The sequence below is a fragment of the Kogia breviceps genome, chromosome 4, assembly GCF_026419965.1.
Source record: "Kogia breviceps isolate mKogBre1 chromosome 4, mKogBre1 haplotype 1, whole genome shotgun sequence".
NCBI lineage: Eukaryota > Metazoa > Chordata > Mammalia > Artiodactyla > Physeteridae > Kogia > Kogia breviceps.
In genome coordinates this window covers 145,698,781-145,708,583 of record NC_081313.1, presented here as the reverse complement: position 1 = coordinate 145,708,583, position 9,803 = coordinate 145,698,781, and the positions used below count along the sequence as shown (strand labels likewise).

The 9,803-nt window shown below is 38.8% G+C and overlaps 1 long non-coding RNA gene across 1 annotated transcript in view; it reads left to right on the top strand.

Moving 5' to 3' along the window:
* Positions 1-1,295, top strand: part of LOC136794077 (uncharacterized) — a 58,818-nt gene extending 57,523 nt beyond the window's left edge. The window contains exon 8 of the long non-coding RNA XR_010840341.1: positions 656-1,295. This is a non-coding gene — a long non-coding RNA (uncharacterized lncRNA). The remainder of the gene's footprint in view (positions 1-655) is intronic.
* Positions 1,296-9,803: the final 8,508 nt, after the last annotated feature.

Sequence of the window (9,803 nt, the reverse complement as noted above, 5' to 3'; positions counted from 1 at the left end):
TATTACTTTTTTAAAAATAAATTTATTTACTTTCTTGTGTGTGGTACGCAGGCCTCTCACCACTGTGGCCTCTCCCGTTGCGGAACACAGGCTGCGGACGCACAGGCTCAGCGGCCATGGCTCATGGGCCCAGCCACTCCGCGGCATGTGGGATCTTCCCGTACCGGGGCATGAACCCGTGTCCCCTGCGTCGGCAGGCGGACTCTCAACCACTGAGCCACCAGGGAAGCCCCTATTTATTTACTTTTATTTTGTCTGCGTTGGGTCTTCAGTGCTGCGTGCGGCTTTTCTCTAGTTGCGGTGAGCGGGGGCTACTCTTTGTTGCGGTGCATGGGCTTCTCATTACAGTAGCTTCTATTATTGTTCCACAACTCTATGGGTTGCTTTTTAGGTCCTATGAAGAACCCTAGAAATTAGTTCATGTAATTATAGGTTTTTGCAAAATTGTCAGAAGTGAGATATTTTAACTTCCATCAGGTAAGACCAGCGTCTCTTTCTTTGCCAATCTTTCTTCTATCATATTCAGCTACGTTGGATCATATTGGAATGGCCACAGGCTTTTTTGAAATCTGGCTAAAGAGATGTTTTAAGTGAGGCTATTATGTGATTTTCAGACACCACCATATGTCATTGACTATATACTATCCCATTACAGGAATAACTTCCAGTACTCTTACTGACTACTCGACTGACTTAACTAGCGCAAGACACAGAAGCATAAGGACAAAAACCACCTTACAGTACAGCCATGTCTTGCACTTCACAGCTCTGAAAGCATGTGCATTTGAAGAAAAAAAAAAGAACTGAAAAGTATAAAACCAGAAGCTTTTCTGTGGAAAATTATTTCAATCATTAGGCATGTGAAAGAGAAGTCAAAGATTCAGTTCTCATCAATGCTTCGTCAAAACGGAAATTTTCTTCTGTCAAGAATATACTCCAGGGGCTTCCCTGGTGGCACAGTGGTTAAGAAGTCGCCTGCCAATGCAGGGGACACGGGTTCGAGCCCTGGTCCGGGAAGATCCCACATGCCGCGGAGCAACTAAGCCCGTGCGCCACAACTACAGAGCCTGCGCTCTAGAGCCCGTGAGCCACAACTCCTGAGCCTGTGAGCCACAATTACTGAAGCCTGAATGCCTAGAGCGCGTGCTCTTCAACAAGAGAAGCCACCTCAGTGAGAAGCCTGTGCACCACAACAAAGACTAGCCCCCACTCACTGCAACTAGAGAAAGCCCGCACACAGCAACCAAGATCCAACACAGCCATAAATAATTAAATAAATAAAAGAATAGACTCCATCAGTAATGTGTGTAATGGAATGGTGTGAATGAGTATTTTATCAGAATTCCTGTAATGCACAAACCTATAGCAGTACTGAAATCAGTAATGCATTTATAATAGTAAATATTTATGAGGAAGTAGTCCATAGAGATTTTCTCAAAGTTAACAATGAAAATTAATGTGACATTATCAATAATAAATTGTGAAGCTGAAATAAACTTTTTTAAACTATTAATAACTAAAAGAAAATTCTAATCAACCATGTTAAAAGTAACCTATGTCTATAAACTACAAAGTTTATTTCTTAAAATTTTATTTCTAAAATACATAAATTGTCATATGAGGAGGCAGTAAAAGAATTTATAGCTAAAAGAGTGGGGAAAAGTTTTATACAGACACATCTGGCAGTAGTTAACTTTTTTTTGTTTTGTGCGGTATGCGGGCCTCTCACTGTTGTGGCCTCTCCCGTTGCAGAGCACAGGCTCCAGATGCGCAGGCTCAGCGGCCACGGCTCACGGGCCCAGCCGCTCCGCAGCCTGTGGGATCTTCCCAGACTGGGAACCCGTGTCCCCTGTATCGGCAGGTGGACTCTCAACCACTGCGCCAGCAGGGAAGCCCAGTAGTTAATTTTTAAATGTCATTTTTCTAGATTTTGTGACACCTATAGTATTGATATTTGAATGCATTAAAAAAATTGTACTTTGAAGATTTGTTACTTCCAGGTAAAATAAAATATTTTGAAGCAAAACAACGTTTCCACTGAGAAAAACAAAAAATGCCAAATAAAATAGACAGCCTTCAATCAAAAAGTTCTAGACATACCAAGAGATAGAATCATATGACAAAAATTTTAAGAAAAGAACAGATAATACAAAAATATTTATATAAGATACTGTGTATCTTTATCAGGAAAAGTCTTTATCAAGAAAAAACTTTAAAACCATCAGAAATAATATTATATTTTATTTACTTGTGTATTTTATTTATATATAGACATTTATATATTTATATAAAGAACTTAAAGATAAAGCCCTAGTTAAGGCAGTGACAATAGCAGTAGCAGTGGGAGTGAAAAGAAATGCTAATATTCAAGCATATTTTGTCAGTAAAAGTCCAAGATCAAATGTCTGACTGCACACATGGGATGGATAGACAGAGTGGGAAAAATCAAAGTTAACTACAGAGGTTCTAGCGAACATGGGGTTGCCATCACCCAACCCAAGGGGTTGCGATCATCCTCAAGGTCGAGGAGACTCAAAGGGAAGGTCATGCATGGTCAGAGGAAAAGTTAATTGGTGGGAAAATAAGACTCCCGGTCTCTCTATCTCTTTCTACCAGTTTTTTAAACATCTTTATTGGAGTATAATTGCTTTACAATGGTGTGATAGTTTCTGCTTTATAACAAAGTAAATCAGTTATACGTATACATATGTCCCCATATCTCTTCCCTCTTGCATCTCCCTCCCTCCCACCCTCCCCATCCCACCCCTCTAGGTGGTCACAAAGCACCCAGCTGATCTCCCCATGCTATGCGGCTGCTTCCCACTAGCTATCTATTCCTTACAACAGTTTTGTTTTTCTGCTCATATACATAGCAGCATTTCATTCAAGAGGAAAGTCATTGATCTGACTGGTCAAATTAAAAAACACAGTTCAAGGCACATTTACAGTGGTTAGTAATTTAGAATTACTAACCACAATTTAGAAAGTCATGTTCCCAGTTTCCCTCTTCCTACACCGTGGAACACATTGACCATTTCTCCAAAGTTTCCACTCCATAGAGCGGACCAGAGATGACATTAGCCCAGAACTGAGAGCTTGGCACGAGATGGTGTCAGCCCCACCTAGAGCTCTGGCATAATTTATAACCCAACCCAGCTCTACACACAGCTCTGCATGGAATCTTGGGACTAAACTCAGCCATAATAATGTGATTCTGTTTTGCATTTGGTTTTCTTCCTTGCTTCACTTTCCCTGGCCACTCTGACAAACAAACTGTCAGGCATTCCTGGGCCACTCACTAACTTTATTCCATGTAATGTCATCCAGATTCCCAAGAAAATTACTAACAATAAGGAGGGAAATTGGGAACATGGTGAGTTTCAGATGCCTGAAATATACAGGTAATTGAATCCAGTTAAGTAGCAAATTATTTGGATCTCTAATATGCCAGTAGAATAGCAGACTAAGCTCAATTCAATGTACTCTTACTGGAGACACATGTAAACTCTGGGTGAATTTTGAAAAAGTGAAAAGCACATAGCTGAGATTAAAAGAAAGAAAGGAACACCTGCATGTTTCAGAAAGTAACAGAGAACTTAAATCTAGAGAAATAAGAGCGGACTGATGTCTATGGGTTCTGTTCCTTAGTATAGGCCTTACGTAAATAGGGGCTGGAGCTAGAAATCTCACATTACCTTGAGGCCAGGAATTTAGACTCAGGAAGGAACAATATTGAGAAGTTGGTACAGATATCCTACAGAAAGTTCATGAGGAACTGCTTAGTCCATTAAGAGGGCCAAGGGAGGTGGTGAGGAAGACTGATATCTCTTTAAACCCTTCAGGTACAGAAAACATCAACACCTCTGAAAAGTAGGCCTGTCCTTCCCAGAGTTGTGATGGCCAGCTTGTCACTAACCTGTAGGGCCCTGTATGGATCAGAAACTGCAAGGAGAGTAATTCAAAGAAAAACAGATGCAGGATGGCTGTGGCAATAAATCCTAGGACCCTATCAGAAAGAAAATTAAAACCACTCTGAAGGGAAATTTTAACAAACCAGAGCAGATAGTATCCTAACCAGAATAGAATAATAATTCTGAGGAAGTTACTTGAGTTATTTAAGTAATATTCAATGCATTTCCATGGCCAGGCCCTTTTGAAGAATTCTAAAACATATACAAACAATTCATTTACATCTTATATATCCCACCATCCAGAGCAAAATTCACTTCAGAACTGTACTGGTGGAAACTGGGCAGCACTATGGAGAAAATAAAAAGGTGTTTACCATCAAAAAATGTGAAGGGAAGAAAGATAATGTCTAATTTTTAATTATCCTGTGGTTTATTTAAATCTTTTGGAAACCCAAAATAGAGAAAACCTAGGAGGAAACGAAGATTTACATATTTAGAGGTTTATCAACTCATCTATCAAAGCTTTATTAATCTCTTCTTTGAATAACATTCCTGAGAGGTATAAATGTGTCCAGTGATAGGGTTGAATAAGCCTGAGAGAATTTCAATTGTTTCCTATTCTTGGTCAGCTATTAAGACCTTTCAGGAGCATCTTGATTTTCATGGCATCATCCAACAAAAAGCAGGATAGTTTACAGAAAGTCCTGGTCCACTTTTTGGCGTGCTTCTGTGTTTATGTTTTTGTTTTTTTCACATTGGGCGGTTCCATTAGGCTACCTATTGCAGACTCCCTCATTCACATATGCATTCATTCAAACAATATTTACTGAGTTGAGATATTTAATTAACACTCAATAAATGATGCTTAGATGAATGAATGCGCTTTTTATCAAAGTAAGTGTTAAGTACTGAGAAAAATTACAGAATGTATGATCCCAGACCCACAAAAGCTTATAACTGTGTTGAGGATATAACATATGCTGAGGAAATAAGTAATATATCATGTTGGACAGTTTCTAAGTTCAAAAATGAGTTCTTATAAATAATCAGAGCCTAAGGAGGACAAAGAAGGGACAGTTCATTATGGGTTGAATCTATCAATAAATGTACCTTTCAGATGAGATTTGAGATTGACCTTAAAGAAAGAAGAGGACTCAGATATAGGAACAGAGCACAAAAAAGGCATGGTGATAGCATGTGCATAGATAGTGTGGCCAACATTTATGTTCTTCATTAAAGATAGTCAGAGATAACCCAAACGTAACTGTTTCCATGGGTCCATTCTCAGTATCCAAACAAAACGGCAAATCCTATCTTAGCAAAACTACTGAAAAACACAGTCTTTAACAAAGAGATTGTGAAGGAAAGGGGGAGAGAAAGGCTTGCATCCCACACCACACAACAAAACTTATTTAATTATTTGTTTAATTTTCTCCCTCTAAAAATTTCCTCTCCCTCTCTCTGTACGTCTCTCTTCTCCCACGTCTGGCCACACTCTACCAGCCATCTTTCCAGATCTTTCCAGAACTCTCTATCCTAGTTTCATTATGCCACATTTTAAACATCTCACAGGTCTCCAGGATGAATCCCCATCACTTATTCCACAAAGACAAACAAAGGACACTTCTCAGGATCACGTTTCTTTGAAGGAAGAGGTCATGAGCAGTGATTATAAATAATATAAGGTGGAGAGCAGTGAAGTAAAATACCATTTTTCCTCTTAGAATGTGAATACAGGGAACTTTGGGAAACTAGAAAATCTAGCAAGGATTCATTGATAATTATTTATTTTCAATGAATGAAATAAAATGTAATAATACAGCTAAACTCTGACAGGTGAACTTTTTCAAAAGGTGCTTTCACACCTTCACTATTGGGATGTGTTTGATAAACACATCTTTCCTTCTTTACTTTCTTCTTTCTTTGCAGATACTGGCACCAAACTTTCAAACAATACGAACCTTCCCATAAGTCCCTTGCCAGGCAAGATTAAGGTAAAACAATCCAAACAGATTTTTGAAGAAGATAACTGGTTGAAAGCACAGGAAAAGTGTTGGGTTTCTCTTTTCATCAGTCACATGAAGAGTAATGTGGGAACTGGTTTAAAAAGTCTCTCTCCATGAGGGGCTAAGGTTAAGATTAGAACTTCTGAGGGCAGAAGAGCAAAACAACCACAACAATCCACATATTGTCAAGAGCTGCCCTTTGGATGTGAGGGATTCATTTTTCCCACTATTTTTTCAGCAACCCAACTGGTGTCTTTATTAAATGACATAAGAGAATACAGTGTGGCCAAGAAGACTTAGATTTCCTTAGCCCCAAGTCAGATATTCTCAATTGACTGTCCACTCAAATTAAAAAGAGAGGGCTTCCCTGGTGGTGCACTGGTTGCGAGTCTGCCTGCCGACGCAGAGGACATGGGTTTGTGTCCTGGTCCAGGAAGATCCCACATGCCGTGGAGCGGCTGGACCCGTGAGCCATGGCCACTGAGCCTGTGCGTCTGGAGCCTGTGCTCTGCCACAGGAGAGGCCACAACATCGAGAGGCCCATGTAACGCAAAAAAACCAAAAAAAACCACCAAAATCAAAACAGATAAAAAACAAATTAAAAAGAGAGATTTACAAGAGGAAACTGGATACAACTGAGTGTACTTTTGTTTCAACCTTTACCTGAATTTTTTGTTTAGTTTTCAATTCTTCGCTGAAGTGCCTACATTAATATGTTTTTAAGAACATTGCCTTAAGTTGAAGTATTCATTCAGTATATTCATTTACTATAATTTAGAAAAGCCAAATGATTTAGGCAAATTCATTTCTATATTGCCACAGCAGTGTAGTGTGAACTAAATGACACCTGGCAGTTCTTTACTTAGATACTAACTCAATTAGAAGGTAGAACAAGGATACCTACCCATTCAGGGAAGGAAAGGTCACTTAGCCTGTGTAGCTGTCTTAGGTCTCTTATCATCACAGTAACAAATGGAAGACTGAAAACCATATGATCATCTCAATAGATGCAGAAAATGCTTTTGAAAAAAAATTCCATATCCATTCATGGTAAAAACTCTCCAGAAAGTGGGCATAGAGGGAACATACCGCAACATAATAAAGGCCATATATGATAAGCCCATAGCTAACATACTCAATGGTGAAAAGCTGAAAGCATTTCCCCTAAGATCAGGAACAAGTCAAGGATGCCCACTCTCACCACTTTTTTTTTTTTTTCACCACCACTTTTATTGAACGTAGCTTTGGAAGTCCTAGCCACAGGAATCAGACAAAAATAAATAAATAAGTTAAAGGACTCCAAAATGAAAAGGAAAAAGTAAAACTGTCACTGTTTGCAGATGGCATGATACATAAAAATCCAAAAGACACCATCAAAAAACTATTAGAGCTCAAAAACGAACTTGGTAAATTTGCAGGATACAAAATTAATATATAGAAATCTACTGTATTTCTATACACTAACGGTGAACTATCAGAAAGAGAAATTAAGGAAACAATCCCATTTACAATTGCATGCAGAAGAATAAAATACATAAGAATAAACCTGGCTAAGGAGGTAAAAGACCTGTACCCAGGAAACTATACGACACTGATAAAAGAAATTAAAGATGACACTAACAGCTGGAAAGATATACCATGGTCACAGATTGGAAGAATTAATATTGTTAAAATAACCATCATACCCAAGGAAATCTATGGATTCAATGCAGTCTGTATCAAAATATCAAGGGCATTTTCCACAGACCTAGAACAAATAATTTTAAACTTTGTATGGAAACACAAAAGATCCTGAATAGCTAAAACAGTCTTGAGAAAGAAGAACACAACTGGAGGAATCATGCTCCCTGGCTTCAGACTGTGCTACAAACCTACAGTAATCAAAACAGTATGGTACTGGCACAAAAACATTGATCACTGGAACAGAATAGAGAGCCCAGGAAGAAACCCATGCACTTATGGTCAATGAATCTATGACAAAGGAGGCAAGAATATGCAATGCAGAAAAGTCTGGGCTTCCTTAGGGATGGTTTCATCAATTAATTTGTTTTCTTCAATGGACTATACTTTCCATGTCTTTGTATACCTTGTGATTTTTTTGGTTGAAAATTTGCCTTTCAAATATTATAATGTGGTGTCTATGGAAATCAGATTCTCCCACTTTCCCAGGGTTTTCTGGGCTTTTGATTGTTGAAGTCTGTAGTAGTCTGTTTGTTTAGAGACCTTTCCAAACTATTTTTGCAATGATTGAATTCCTTATCGTATGTAGGCACTGAAGTCTCTGTTCCTTTCGTTCATGCTTAGCTAATGTTTTGACAGAGATTTCCTTGAATTCCTGCACCTAAAACAAACAAAAACAAATATACACAAGCACATCCACATGCACACTCAAAGGCACACACCTCTTCCCATTGTGCAGATTGCTGGATCACTTCTTCAACATTTAGCTGACCTGCATTGAGTTCAGGGCTCAGCCCATGGTAAAAGCTTAGAGACTCCTCTGGTGTTTTCAGAACATGCCTCTTATCTTGAGTATGCATGTGGCTTTCTTAATCTCTCTGGACACATGTGTACTTTTTGTATGTTCTAATTTCCCAAAGAATCTCCCCCAACTTTTGCTCCTGGATCTTATGTGGTCTATTGTATTTCAATGCACGGTCTTCTGCCCCAGCCATCTGTGCTTTGTTAGTTCACCTTGCACTTTTTTTGAGCAATGACCGCTGCTTTTCCAGACTGTGTTCCAAGTTAGGTAAGACAGAGATAAGCATCTTGTGTCAGTCCTTCAGGTAGCTCCCAGACAGGTGAGAACAGATACACATAATAATCTGAGAGTACGGTCTCTTCTGCTCCCTCCGGAAGCAGGATTGAGGGTCCCATACTAGGAATGGTCTGCTGCTATTTTAAGACTGTCATTGCATTAAGACTCCACCACTTTAAGACCATCACTACACTAACAGTGGATGGGGCAAGGGCAAATAAAAATGCCACAAAGCTTTCCTGCCATTTTCAAATTGCCTCTTCCCTGGTTCAGTATGTGTTTGGTTACTGGAAATCTTTGGCTGATTTCAGGACAAAGAGAAACTCAAAGAACCCCACAACAAGAAACAGTATCATCACACTCTCAGAAGCCAAAAGACAGAGAAAGAATCTTTTCTCCCAGAGGAGAAAGAAAAAGGAAATTTGTTGCAAAACAGGGATCCTCAAAAAGATTAATAGCTAATTTCCTATCTGAAACCACAGAAGCAAAAGGCCAGACATATTAAAGTGCTGAAAGAAAAAAGCTGTCCACCAAGAATTGTATATTTGGTCAAACTGGTTTCAAAACTTAGGGAGAAATTAACATATTCCCGGATGAACAGAAGCTGAGGACGGTTGTTTTACAACTTCCTACCACTGCCCTAGGAGAAATGCTCAATTGAACCTTCAGGTTGAAATGAAAGGACATTAGACAGCAACTCGAAGCTGTATAAAGAAATAGAAATCTCCAGTAAAGATAAATACATGGGCAAACACTAAAGCCAGTATTGTGTTACTGGCTTGTAACTCTACTTTTTATTTCTTACATGATTGAGAAAACAAATGCATAAAATAATCATAAACCCATGTTATTGGGCTCACAAAGTATAAAGGTGTATTTTTTGACAACAATAACGTAAAGAGGAGAAATGGAACTGTAGAGCAACAGAGTTTCTGTGTGCTATTGAAATTGGTTTCAATTCAAATTATATTGTTTTAACTTTAGAATGGTAAATGTAGTCTTCTTGATAACCACAAAGAAAATATCAATAGACTATATGCAAAAAGAAATGAAAAGGGAATCAAGAGTTCACTACAAGAAAATCGGCTAAGCACAGAAGAAGTCGGTCATGGAGTAAATGAGGGGCAA